The sequence below is a fragment of the Orcinus orca genome, chromosome 1 (genome assembly GCF_937001465.1).
Source record: "Orcinus orca chromosome 1, mOrcOrc1.1, whole genome shotgun sequence".
In the NCBI taxonomy this organism is placed as follows: Eukaryota; Metazoa; Chordata; class Mammalia; order Artiodactyla; family Delphinidae; genus Orcinus; species Orcinus orca.
In genome coordinates, this window is record NC_064559.1 from 111,992,655 (window position 1) to 112,006,702 (window position 14,048).

Here is a 14,048-nt window from a genome sequence, read left to right on the forward strand (position 1 = left end):
AATAGAAGGTCAAGGAAACTTCACTGAAAAGGAAACCCTTGAGTAGGTTTCTTGAAGGGTGAGTAGCTCCCTGGGTTGGAGAGTTTTCAGGGCACAGGGCACCTTACACATCCCTGGAGCTAAGCGATGTGTAAGGTGATTGGTGGAAATTAGGTTGGTTTGATGGGCTGAATAGGTAGGGGGTCTGCAGTGCCTTATCTGAAACCCTTGAGACCAGGTGTGTTTTAGACATCAGAATAGGTTGGAAATTTTTCTTTTTCCTGGTAAGGTCTCTAACACTACTGCGGGGTCTGGGTTAACAACTCATTATCAAATATTAATGTTTCTGCAGCGAAGTATGTGAATATCATTCTAATGGGATAGACCAATAACCTCCTGCAATTCAGAGTGGGTTTTGTTGCAGAATTATGAAAGAACTTTAAAATTTCAAAGCTTTTGAATTTTGGAACTTAAGGTACGGAAGGGATTGTGGACTTGTACTAAAGGGTTTGGGATTCATCCTGTAGAATGTATCCTGTACAGTGTAGATAGATTAAAGGGAGTCCCTAACAGATTTTTGTATCAGGAAGGTAAAAGGATCACATTTATGATCTAGAAAGATCACTTGGGGGCACATTGAAGGGTAAGGGAAGAAAAGATCCAAGGCAGGGCCAGTTAGGAGAATCCTGGCAGTAATCTAGGGGAGAAGTTAGCATTTGGAGTAGGTAGTAAAGGACTGATACAAGGTGTTAAAGAAGGAAGTGTTTTGGTATGGGGGAAAGGTATGGACTTTGGGAGAAACATTTGAGTTTGGATGCCTACTTTGTCACTTGCTACTTGCTACTTGGACAGATTAATTTTACAAGGACAAAATTACCTACCTCATACAGTTATTGATAGAATGAAGTGTGTTAAGTGACTAGTACCTGCTAGTTATTAGTGAAATGGCAGCTAGTTTATTATTAGTGGTAACTAATCGTAAGTAGCTGTGGGAATGGATATGAGAGGCCAATTGAGACGAGTGAGAGAGACACACATGTCTAGGCCAAGTTCCAGGTTTCTTGTTTGGTGGGTGGCAGTGTCATTAACGCAAATAAAAGAATTCAGGCACAGAAGCAGGTGTGTGTGGGGTGGAGGGAGGATATAGTTATTTCAGTTTTGGGTTTGAAGTATTATTGAGATCTGCAGGTAAGAATGTTAAGAGTAACGGTTTGATTGATGGAGAAGATTCTAAATCATAATGGGTATGTAGAGGGTGGATAATGGGTGTATAACTAACTGCTCATGGCCTCACTGAGTGTAGTAAGACATGTAGGATTCAGTGTTCTTGTGGGAACCTGGATTAGGTGAGAGATTTAGAGTAAACACAAGATGAAAATTGTGTTTGATTGATGTGGCTGAGGGACTGAGGTTATGAAATTAGCTCTGTGTTACTTATGCAGGAGAGAGAATAATAGTGTGTAAATTCCCTCTTCATTTCTCCATCTTTTGTTTTTGAACTAGGAGAAATAAGTAGATGGGACTAAATACAGTCAATCTTAAGGCAGTGTTGCTTTCTAACTGGTATCTAAAACAAATTAAGTCTGGAAGCCATCATGTTTTTAGGCAGGGAGTCTAGAAAGTAACTTAGTATCAACTCCTGTATGTATCCTTTGCTTTGCTGTTTAAAAAAATGGAACATGCTGTTCTGGAAGTAACACTGGATTTGGAGTCAGGGGACATAGTTCTGCCCCTTAATTGTTTTCTGGTTCCCTCAGGTTCATGTTTCTGTCCTTCAGCTTCTTTATCTCTACATGTAGCTAATAGTCCTTCACTTATATCTCACTAAATCGTATTAAATAATGAAAGTGAAAATGCTTTTATAAACTGTGAAATGCTTTGCAAATGTAAGGTGTTATTGAACAACCTGTGATTCCATTTCTGGTCTGGGTATCCATGGTTGGTAGTTTAGTTCACCATCTTAAGTGGTCCCGAAACAATGACATTACCCTCCCTTCTAATGGACTTTTTTTCTGTTTCTCTAACACACCAGAGTTATTCAAACCTTTTAGCTGTTCCCTTCAGATCGATGATTCTCCAAGTGTGGTTTCTGGACTAGCAGCATCAGCATCATTTGCAATCTTGTTAGGAATGCAAATTCTTGGGCCCCACTCAAGACCTTCAAACCAGAAATCATTTTTAGTAAGTCCTCCAGGTGATTTTGATGCACACTAAGTTTGAGAACCACTATTCTTTTTTTTATATATATAAAATTTATTTATTTATTTATGTATTTATGGCTGTGTTGTGTCTTCGTGGCTGCGTGCAGTCTTTCTCTAGTGGCGGCGAGCGGGGGCTACTCTTCGTTGCGGTGCACGGGCTTCTCATTACGGTGGCTTCTCTTGTTGCAGAGGACGGGCTCTAGGCATGCGGGCTTCAGTAGTTGCGGCACGTGGGCTCAGTTCTGGCATGTGGGCTCTAGAGTGCAGACTCAGTAGTTGTGTCACAGGGGCTTAGTTGCTCTGTGGCATGTGGGACCTTCCCGGACCAGGGCTCAAACCCATGTCCCCTGCATTGGCAGGCAGATTCTTAACCACTGCGCCACCAGGGAAACCCCAAGAGAACCACTGTTCTTAAGTGAAGGGCTCCTCACTTCAAATGTTGCCTCTGCAGAAAGACCTTCTCTTGATCACTGTTTTTTTTTTTTTTTAAGGGCTTTATTTTTAAAGAGCAGTTTAGATTTACAGCAAAATTAAATGGAAGATATGGAGATTTCCCATATATCCCTTCTCCCCAGACCTACATAGCTTCTCCCATTATCAACATCCCTCACTAGTGTGGTACATTTTTTAGAGTTGATGGCCCTACATCATAATCACCCAGAGTCCACAGTTTATGTTAGGGTTCACTATTAGTGTTGCACAATCTAAGGGTTTGAACAAATGTATAATGACATGTTTTCATCATTATAATATTATACATAGTATTTTCACTGCCCTGAAAATTCTGTGTCTGGCTGCTCCTTTTAAGGTACAGTTGGCTCTCTGTATCTGATGGGGGTTTTGGAACCAATCCCCTGAGATTGCTGAGGGACAATTGTAGTCCTCCAGGTCACTCTTTGACATATTATCTTTATTTCTTCATAGGACAGCTAAAGTCCAGAATGTTTACTTGTTTTTGTTTACTCATTTGTTCCTTGTTTCCCACTAGAATATTGTAGAGTGAATGTTCAATAAATAACTTTTGGATGAATAAGAATCATCTGGAGAGCTTTTTAAAATACCATTTTGGGAGTTTCAGAGACTGTTTCAATTGACTTGGGGATGACACTAGGATTTGAATTTTTAACAAGTATCATGTGATTCTGATTCTGGAACCTGCCACACTTTGAGAGACATGGATTTAAATATTTTGAGGAGAAAGACTGATTTATGTGCTGTTGGAATATTTGGAAAAGGAAAATCAAAATAGATAATTTAGTTAATATTTGTTGAATCTCAATTGTGAGCTTTTTAAAGTGCTTTTGTGACTTTTATTTTTTATTTTTTTAGGTTTATTTCAGGTTCAGTCAGAATAGCTATCAGTAGTGGGTATGTACAATCTATAATGTATCAGTAAAAATACAAATATGTATTGATGCATCTGAACAACCTCTCAAATGAACTCTTGAAGGAGGTGAGACTTTTGTAGTAAGGCATAGACAGCATGGTGATGTGGATGATTATCTGGATTGGGAATAACTTGCATTGGGTTCTGCTGTTAATATGCTGTGTAGCCTTGGGCAAGTCACCTAGACAGCCTCTCCAGGTTTGCAATATGAAGTTGAGTTCCTATCCAGTAAAATTCTGTGTGATTCTGTTATTGTCTTTTATGCTAACTTTTTATATCTACATAAGTTTAATATTCTCATCTTTTGTGGGGAATAATCAACGTGGAAAAATGATTCTGTTTATGAATCTTCAACTTTTTGTGAAAAGTCTGAGATGGCAACAGTCATGTGGTAAGTGGGAGGGAATAACTCTGGGTATAGTGTGAAGAGCACCTCCTCACAGTGGTCCTGTTTTATCACTGAGCATGGTGAGCCACTCAGGGCAATCTTCTGTTTGAGCTCTCGGAAGTTCTTGTCCCAGGAGTACATGTAATATTTAGCAGTTTGCTAGTTCTGGGTGTGGCTTATCTGTTTCGGGATTTTTTTAGGTCCTACTTTCTCTAATGTTCTGTTTGACATAAACATGTTTGAGTTTTTGAATGATAACGTAGTCATCAGCAATCAGTCATTAAAGACGTATCAAAGAAAAACACTTTTTAATATCTTGCAGCATTGTGGTTGGTGAAATGCACACAATTCAGGAGTCAGACTGCCTGCATTCATTTTTGAGCTCCTTTATTTACTACTAGAATGACTGTGGATATGTTACTTAACATCCATAAATTGAGAGTAATAATAATAATACCTATTTCATAGAGTTAATTGTGCGGATTAAATGAGTTAATACATTGTAAATTGCTTCATAGAGTGCCTGGCGCCTGGTAAGCCCCCAATAAATTGTACTGCTGTTGCCTTTGTGATTACCTCTATCTCACAGTAAGCAGAAAAGAAGAGGCAGGAAGGCAAATTGTTGGTGTTTTTCTAGGTTTTTCTGACATCTAATGAAGTATAGCACACCAGACAAAGTAATTTGTATTCCAAACCTCTCTTCAGCTGCCTAAAACTTACAGTGTAAAAACTTGTAAACTAATGTTCTAAATCCTAAGTTTTTACAAGGTTTAATATCTGTACACCAAAAATTTCAGTTAGGGGAATCTAACTGCTTTTCATTTCCTTATATATACTCCTCTTAGCAGACACTAAATGAGAATAGTACCTTAAAGTAGATTCTCAAAGTTGGTCCATGAAACTCTGAGTTAGGGGATAGTGGGATTGTCTCTGATACCCTTTCAAGTGTTGGCAGAGTTGAAACTGTTTTCATTATAACACTGATTCATTATTTGCCTTATTCACTGTTCTGACATTTGTATAAATAATACAAAAGCAATGATGGGTAAGACTGCTTGGCACCTTAGCAGGAATTAAGATAGTGCCTCCAAAGCACTCTAAAAGTTATTGTAACTTTACCATCACATACTTAGAGTAAAACCACCGCCACCAACAAAAATTATGTTAGTTTTACTTTTATGTTCTTGATGAAGCAATGAAACTTGTTTTTAAAATATATTTTTTTTAATATTTATTTTATTTTGGCTGCACCGGGTCTTAGTTGTGGCGTGCGGACTTCTTAGTTGTGGCGTGCGGGATCTAGTTCCCCGACCAGGGATTGAACCTGGACCCCACGCATTGGGAATGGAGTCTTACCCACTGGACCACCAGGGACGTCCCTATTTTAAAAATCTTTATCCTTAATATTCTGTGCGATGAAATGGGGTAATGCATAAAGTGCTTCTGCTGCAGACTGAAGTGCAATAAGAAAAGTACTTGTGCAGTTGTTTGAATTCCAAGTTGAATTAGCTGCTTTTTTTCTTGGAAAATAATTTTTACTTGAAAGAATGAGTAACAAACTGTGGTTTTCAAGAATGGATATTTGGCAGATATTTTCTTTAAAATGAATGAATTGAGCCTTGTCACTTCAAGAGAAACAACTGATGTTGTTATATGTTGCCAGTGATAAAAATTGAGCTTTTAAATGAAAATTAGGATTTTGGGGAAACTTGTATATGCCACCATGAGCTTGACAGCTTCTCAATATTTAAAGGCTTTTCTGATGAGATTGGTAGTGATATTAACACTTTTTTTTTGATATTGTGCAATGAAATGTCAACATTTGGAAGATCTACATAGTGAACCAGTATTTGCCAAATGACCAGTGCATCATGTTACAAAATCAGGCGTAGGAAAAAGATTCAAAGTGCAAAATAGACCAATAGATTTTCATGTAAGGGCGTAGTAAAAGTTCATCACTATAGTTTGAAATTTCACATTGCAACTGATGTTTAAGAAATAAATAAAAACACTTTAAATTTTTTGAATGTATCAAAGAAGAATATCCACAGATTGTCTGAAAAGACTGTTAAAATACTCTTCCCTTTTCTTAAGTACATGGTTATATGAGGCCAAGTTTTCTTTATAGTCTTCAAACAAAACAATCTCTCACAACAGATTAAATGCAAAAGCGTATATACAGACATCTTCTATTAAACTAAACATTAAAGAGATTTAAAAGTGAAATCTGTGCCACGTTTTACTAAAAAATTTTTTTGGTTTTGGAAATTAGTTATTTCTGTTAAAAATGTTATTTAAACATGCAATGTGTTTATTTTTATTATTATTTAATGTGTTTATTTTTAAATGAATTAATAAAATATTTAATTTTAATGAAACATTATTAATTTGCTATTAATTATTTATTACAATTTTAAATATTTTAAAATCTTCAGTTTTTATTTCTAATACTGTACACATGGATGGATAAAACCCATCCGAACAAATGCTTTTTAGGTCCTTGATGATTAAGAATGTAAGAGGGATTCTGAGACCAAAAAGTTTGAGACCTGCTTCTGTGGTACGCGGGCCTCTCACTGCTGTGGCCTCTCCTGTTGCAGAGCACAGGCTCTGGACGCGCAGGCTCAGCGGCCATGGCTCACGGGCCCAGCCGCTCCGCGGCATGTGGGATCTTCCCGGACTGGGGCATGAACCCCTGTCCCCTGCATTGGCAGGTGGACTCTCAACCACTGCGCCACCAGGGAAGCCCAGAGACCTGCTTCTTTAAAGGGGCTATAACCAAGTGATAATGTAAAGTCATTAGGAAGAGTGTCAGACCATGGAATAGTAGAAGGTGGCAGATTCGTGCATTTATAGTCTTTCATTTTGGGGTACCCATCACAGTTCATAAAGAGCTTGCCCCAAATGTAAATGTAAAGCGGAAAAAAGTACTTAATAACTAAAATTGACCTTTTGTAAACAGCGTGCTGTAGATCTGCTGATTTTTTTTTTCATATTTATTACTGGTTGACTGAGTTCTGTCATTTTATTTTCCAGAGGACAAGTTCTGAGGTTGGGATCATGGTGTTGGATACATTAATCTGTGTCTCCTCTGTGGCCACAAATTGTACCTTCATCCTTAGCCAGCTTCCAGAATGGACATTGGTCTCAAGGGAAAGTGGGGAAAAAACAAGGATGAATGAACATAAATGCATCATTTTTAGAAAAATATTTAAATTCTATGCCTTTATGATACGTAAATAGCATGAATTACGTGGTTCTAGGGAAAAATACTTTTTGAATGCTTGTTACGTGCGATTTATGTTGTTGCTTCTGTGAGTTACTTGTCCACATGTCTTCTATTTTTTTTAGTTTGCTAACGTTTTTTTGTTTTGATTTACAAGAATTCTTGGTAAGTTCTACATACTGATCCTTTGTTGGTTATGTAAATTGAAGATTTGTTCTTAGCCTACTATGGCTTAGTGTGGTAGCCAGCCTCTGAGGTGGCCACAGTGTTCTTCTCTTCTGGTATTCACACCCTTCTTTAGTCTCTTCTCACAGTGACTCAGGGCTTGTTTGGGTGACCAAGAGAGTATAGCAGAATTAACAGTGACTTCTGAGGCTTCATTAAAGGTATACAGCTTTTTCCTTACTCTTTGGATTCCTTGTTCTAGGCGAAAACAACTATCACTCTTGCAGTTCTGTAAAGAACTGGGGTCTGTTAACATCCAGCACCAACTTCCCAGCCATGGGAATGAGCCACTTTGGAGGTGGATATTCCAGCATGGTCAGGCTTTCAGATGACTGCAGTCCTGGCTGACATCTGACTGCAGCCTCATTAGAGGCTCAGAGAGAACCACTTGCCATATCACTCCCAGATTCCTGACTCAAAGAAACTGAAAGATAAGGAATTATTGTTTTACCCCATTAAGTTTTGGGGTAATTTGTTACACAGCAATAAACTAATACACTTGACTTTTCCCTTTACTCTTTAGAGAGCTGTCTTTTGATATATGAGAGGTTTTTTAAAAATCAGTTTTCCCCCCATTTTTCTGCCTTTATTGCTTATTATAAAGCTATAGTAAACTTTGTTATTCGTTAAGGTAATTTCATCCCCCTCCACATATACCTTGTTCATCTTAAAGATTATCTTGACTGATCTTGGCTTTTAGCTCTTAAACATATTAGAATCATGTCGTGAAAGTTCATTTTAAAAACTTGTCAGCATTTTTGTTGGAATTGCTTTGAATATATAGATTAATTTGGGAGAAAATGCTATCTTTACAATATGGTATCTGCCTGTTCAGAAACATTGCATGCCTTTCCATTTGCTTAAATCTTTTATTTTTGAATATTATATAGCTTTTTTCCTAGAAAAGTCTTGTACGTCTTTTATGAGTTATTCTGATATATTTTATACTTTGTTTTTACTATAAATGGCTTCCCTTAAATTACATTTAGCTGTGTTTGCTTTGTTTTCTTGTTTTTCATTTTACTTTTTATTTTTTAAATATCTGAAGTGTACTTATTTCATATTTATATTTGATAATTCCATTATCTAAAGTTCTCGAGGTCCTATTTTACTATTACTTGCTTCTGCCTACTCCTGATTATTGTAGATGGTGTTCTCCAGTGTTTTGGAGTTTGAGTGGTTTACTAGGGCTTTAACTATGAACCCTGCCAGACCTGATTTTTGGAAACAAGCCTCCAAAGAGTATTTTGTCCTTGCTTCTGTCAGGTACCACCAGTGAAAAGTCACTGGTTTGGTGTTTCTTAGTTTGGTGTTTCTTAGAACTGGCAGATGTTGATTTAGAGTTTACCTTATAGGCTAACCTGTATTTGAAACTTCTCAGGAGAAAATTTTTTCCCTCACTCTGAAACCAGGGAGTGACAGTTTTTTTTTTCCTATGCTAATTGTCTGATTTATTTATTTTTTAAGTTTTACTATTATTATTTGCTTATGCACCCTTCTAACTGAGGGTGTAATCTTTCAAGCCTGCCTTATGAGGAGAGTCTTGCTTCTAATTATTTTACACAGGCTTCCCCATTCTTTGTTTACTCCCTTGTTTGTACATACTAAGAAAGAATCGTTAAGAGTAAAATTTCGGAGCCTTTGCATTTTTGAAGTTCTTTATTTTATTCTTCTATTTAAATGGTAGTTTGACTGGATATGGAATTCCAGGTTCAAATTTGTTTTTCTTCAGAACTTTGAAGGTATCTCCTCCCTTGTTTTAAAGTAGTCAGTGTTTCTCATGCTAGTCTGATTTTGCTCCCTTGTACAACCCCAATTGGGTTTTATTTACCTCTTCTTGGAAACTTTTAATATTTCTTCATCCTTTTCTGGAATATAGTGATTGTTTCTATTTTTTTTCCTTTATCGTTTTTAAAAGTTCACTGTGCTTTTCCTGTTAGTCTTCTACTCTTCATTTATAGTAAGAAAAAGTTTAAACTTAAAAATTTTTTTCATAAGGACCCTCTCTCTTCATGCCCTTCCCCTTCAGGCCCCCCTTTCTCTCACTCTTTTTGGAACTGTTTCTATTTGAATGTTGGAGCTACTGGGTTCATACTCTCTCCTACGTTTTCTCTTATGCTTTCCTTCTCTTTGTTTTCTTTCTTTTTTTTTTTCTGGCCTCACCGCGCTGCTTGCTGCTTGTGGAATCTTAGTTCCCTGACCAGGGATGGAACCGGGGCCCTCGGCAGTGAAAGTGCCAAGTCTTAACCACTGGACCAACAGGGAATTCCCCTTCTCTTTACTTTCTTATTCAACTGACATTCTGAAAGATCACCTTGACTTTATTTTCTTTCTTCCCTTTCTCTTTTTTTTTAAAAAAATATTGGTTTATTTATTTGGTTGTGTTGAGTCTTAGTTGCAGCATGTGAACTCTTAGTTGCAGCATGCATGTGGGATCTAGTTCCCTGACCAGGGATCGAACCCAGGCCTCCTGCATTGGGAGCACGGAGTCTTAACCACTGTGCCACTAGGGAAGTCCTTGACTTTATTTTCTAACTTTGTTTTTTTCTTTTTATCCTTATCTCTTCTTGTCTCAAAGGCTTCCTTAAACAGTGGATAATCTTTGGTTCTTTTCCTATTTGAGTGAGGCAATAAAATTCTAATTGGAAGTTCTGTGCTTGTTAATTGTTGGACCTTACTTTAGATCAGGGGTTGGCAAAATACTGCCCATGGGCCAAATCTAGCCTGCTGCCTGGTTGTTGTTGTTGTGAATCAGTTATATGCATACGTATATCCCCATATCCCCCCACCATGCGTCTCCCTCCCACCCTCCCTATCCCACCCCTCTAGGTGGTCACAAAGCACCTAGCTGATCTCCCTGTGTGATGCTGCTGCTTCCCACTAGCTATCTGTTTTACATTTGGTAGTGTAGGTATGTCAGCGTTACTCTCTCACTTCGTCCCAGCTTTACCCTTCCCCCTCCCTGTGGCCTCAAGTCTATTCTCTGCATCTGCATGTTTATTCCTGTCCTGCCCCTAGTTCATCAGAACCATTTTTTTTAGATTCCATGTATATGTGTTAGGATACTCTATTTGTTTTGCTCTTTGTCATACTTCATTCTGTGTGACAGACTCTAGGCCCATACACCTCACTACAGATAACTCAATTTCGTTTCTTTTTAGGGCTGAGTAATATTCCATTGTATATATGTGTCACATCTTTTTTATCTATACCACTGTCGAAGGACACTTAAGTTGCTTCCGTGTCCTGGCTATTGTAAATAGTGCTGCAGTGAACATTGTGGTACACGACTTTTTTTAAAATTTTTTATTTTTGACCATGTTGGGTCTTCGTTTCAGTGCGAGGGCTTTCTCTAGTTGCAGCGAGCGGGGGCCACTCTTCATTGCAGTGCGTGGGCCTCTCACTGTCACGGCCTCTCTTGTTGCGGAGCACAGGCTCCAGACGCGCAGGCTCAGTGGTTGCTCCGCGGCATGTGGGATCTTCCCAGACCAGGGCTCGAACCCGTGTCCTCTGCATTGGCAGGCAGATTCTCAACCACTGCGCCACCAGGGAAGCCCTACATGATTCTTTTTGAATTATGGTTTTCTCACGGTATATGCCCAGTAGTGGGATTGTTGGGTCATAATGGTAGTTCTATTTTTACTTTCTAAAAAAATTTATTTATTTATTTATTTATTTATGGCTGAGTTGGGTCTTTGTTGCTGCGTGCGGGCTTTCTCTAGTTGCAGCAGCGGGGGCTACTCTTCTTTGAGGTGCATGGGCTTCTCATTGTGGTGGCTTCTCGTTGAGGAACACAGGCTCTAGGCTTGTGGGCTTCGGTAGTTGAGGCTCATAGGCTCTAGAGCGCAGACTCAGTGGTTGTGGCACATGGGCTTAGTTGCTCCGTGGCATGGGGGATCTTCCCAGACCAGGGCTTGAAACCGTGTCCCCTGCATTGGCAGGCGGATTCTTAACTGCTAAGCCACCAGGGAAGCCCTTATTTTTGGTTTTTTAAGGAACCTCCATACTGTTCTCCATCGTGGCTATATCAGTTTACATTCCCACCAACAGTGAAAGAGGGTTCCTTTTTCTCCACACCCTCTCCAGCATTTATTGTTTGTAGAGTTTTTGATGATGGCCATTCTGACCGGTGTGAGGTGATACCTCACTGTAGTTTTGATTTGCATTTCTCTAATGATTAGTGATGTTGAGCATCTTTTTATGTTTGTTGGCAATCTGTATATCTTTGGAGAAATGGCTATTTAGTTCTGCCCATTTTTGGATTGGGTTGTTTGTTTTTTTTGATATTGAGCTGCATGAGGTGCTTGTATATTTTGGAGATTAATCCTTTCTCAGTTGCTTCGTTTGCAAATATCTTCTCCCATTCTGAGGGTTGCCTTTTCGTCTGTTTTTACGGTTTCCTTTGCTGTGCAAAACCTTTGACGTTTCATTAGGTCCGATTTGTTTATTTTTGTTTTTATTTCCATTTCTCTAGGAGGTGGGTCAAAAAGGATCTTGCTGTGATTTATGTCATAGAGTGTTCTGCCTATGTTTTCCTCTAAGTTTTATAGTTTTATAATCTTACATTTAGGTCATTAATCCATTTTCAGTATTTTTATGTCTGGTGTTAGGTAGTGTTCTAATTTCATTCCTTTATATGTAGCTGTCCAGTTTTCCCAGCACCACCCATTGAAGAGATTGTCTTTTCGCAATTGTATACTCTTGCCTCCTTTATCAAAGATAAGGTGACCATATGTGCGTGGGTTTATCTCTGGGCTTTCTATCCTGTTCCATTGATCTATATTTCTGTTTTTGTGCCAGTACCATACTGTCTTGATTACTGTAGCTTTGTAGCATAGTCTGAAGTCAGGGAGCCTGATTCCTCTGGCTCCATTTTTCATTCTCAAGATTGCTTTGGCTATTCGGGGTCTTTTGTGTTTTACACCACCTTCCTGCTGCCTGGTTTTATATGACTCGTGGGCTAGGAATGATTTTTACATTTTTAAATCATTGAACAAAAATCAAAAGAAGAATACTTTGTGACGTGAAAATTTTATGAAATTCAGATTTGTTTTCATGTTAAATTTTTGGGACACATTTAAGCCCATTTGTTTATGTATTGTGTATGACTGCTTTCATGCTACAGTGGCAAAATGAGTAGTTGTGACAAAGACTGTATGTGATATTTATTGCTTTGTAATGACTTTTGGTGCACTACAAATTGCAATGAAATAGTTATAACTTGATAGGCATATGTATAAGTATAGCATGACATTTACAAAAATATTTGTTACCAGTGCATACTTACCTTTTCAAACAAGAAAAGAGAAATGTGGATTTCAGATGTTACACTTTTAAGACACAGTGGAATGTGGGTTATTTTCCTTTAATGGCAAAGTGTTTATTACGCACTTTTACCATATAGCTTTGCTAAAAAAGTATAACATGTGTGGGCAATACCAGACTAGGTATGGGACATGATATTCCCAATTCACAGGAAAGCAGTGGACAGAGAAATTAGAAAATTTAGAATGAAATATTTCATCGTGGCAGAATTCCTTAAAAATAAAAAAATGAAACCACGGTTTTTTACTTTGAAATATGGTTCAGAAGTAGCATTTGTCATGGCTGAAATTCACAGCTTTCGCTCTTAATGTTGGTTGGCAGGTGATGGTTTCCCTTCTCATGTGCATACAATGTGACTGATTTTGGCTCTTAGGCTTTTGGCTGTAATCCAGGCTGTTTTAACTTTGATCCAATTTTCTTTCTCTGTTTTCCATTCCCTACTTTGTTGTATGGTTTCAAGGTGGGGTATCTGAATTAGTAATGGCAGGAGAGAATTAGATAAGAGTAGGTTTATTTGAATCTGACTAGACTTCATGTTCCTTACCTGTAGAATAATATCAGCTTCAGTTTAAATTTTTTTTACGTTTTTTTAATTTGCTTATAAAATTTTTCTCAGGTAATATTATTCTCTTTTGTTTTTTAAACAAATGAACTGAGGCAGAGAGGTAAAATTTTACCTAAATGTGGCTCTCCCGTGTGGAGAGAGTAGACCAGCCTCAGATAAATGCCTTCAGGGGCACCTAGTAGTAAGGCTTACGGGAGTATCAAAGCTTGCCTTACGTAAAAGGAGTAAAATTTAAACTTTAAAAATACTCCTTCCTGATCAGATGATACCAGACTGCCAGTTTTCTACCTTTGCCCTTATTTGGATCTGATTAGTTACTTTTATCTGAGTTGAATATAATTAATTTATAATTAGTTAGAAGTCATAGTTTTAAAAGCTTAACTATTTATGTAAACTTTTTCCTTTAGAGTGTTTCAGTAAGTGATATTGTAATATTTTAATAAGAATTAAGCATCATTAGAAGATGGTTGTTCAGAGACACTAGTCTGCCATCTTCTCGGTCTGCTGGCTTCCCAAATAAAGTCGTATTTCTTGCCTCAAAAATAAATAAATAAATAAAAAGAATTAAACATCATTAGAATGACTAGTATTTTTACTAGTAAGGGAAGAAGGTAAGAGAATTGTCTAGTCAAATTTGGTAAAGTGATTGAAATGCTGAAAAATGGTGATTAGCAAGTTCACAAAAGTCTGTTTAACTGATGGTATAGGTGCCTTCAAAATTTTACTAATTCTGTACCAAACCCATATTATAA

The 14,048-nt window shown here is 37.8% G+C and overlaps 1 protein-coding gene across 7 annotated transcripts in view; it reads left to right on the top strand.

Annotated features, from left to right (window-relative positions):
* TRIM33 (tripartite motif containing 33) overlaps positions 1-14,048 on the top strand; it is a 140,975-nt gene that overhangs the window by 1,504 nt on the left and 125,423 nt on the right. The window lies entirely within an intron of this gene.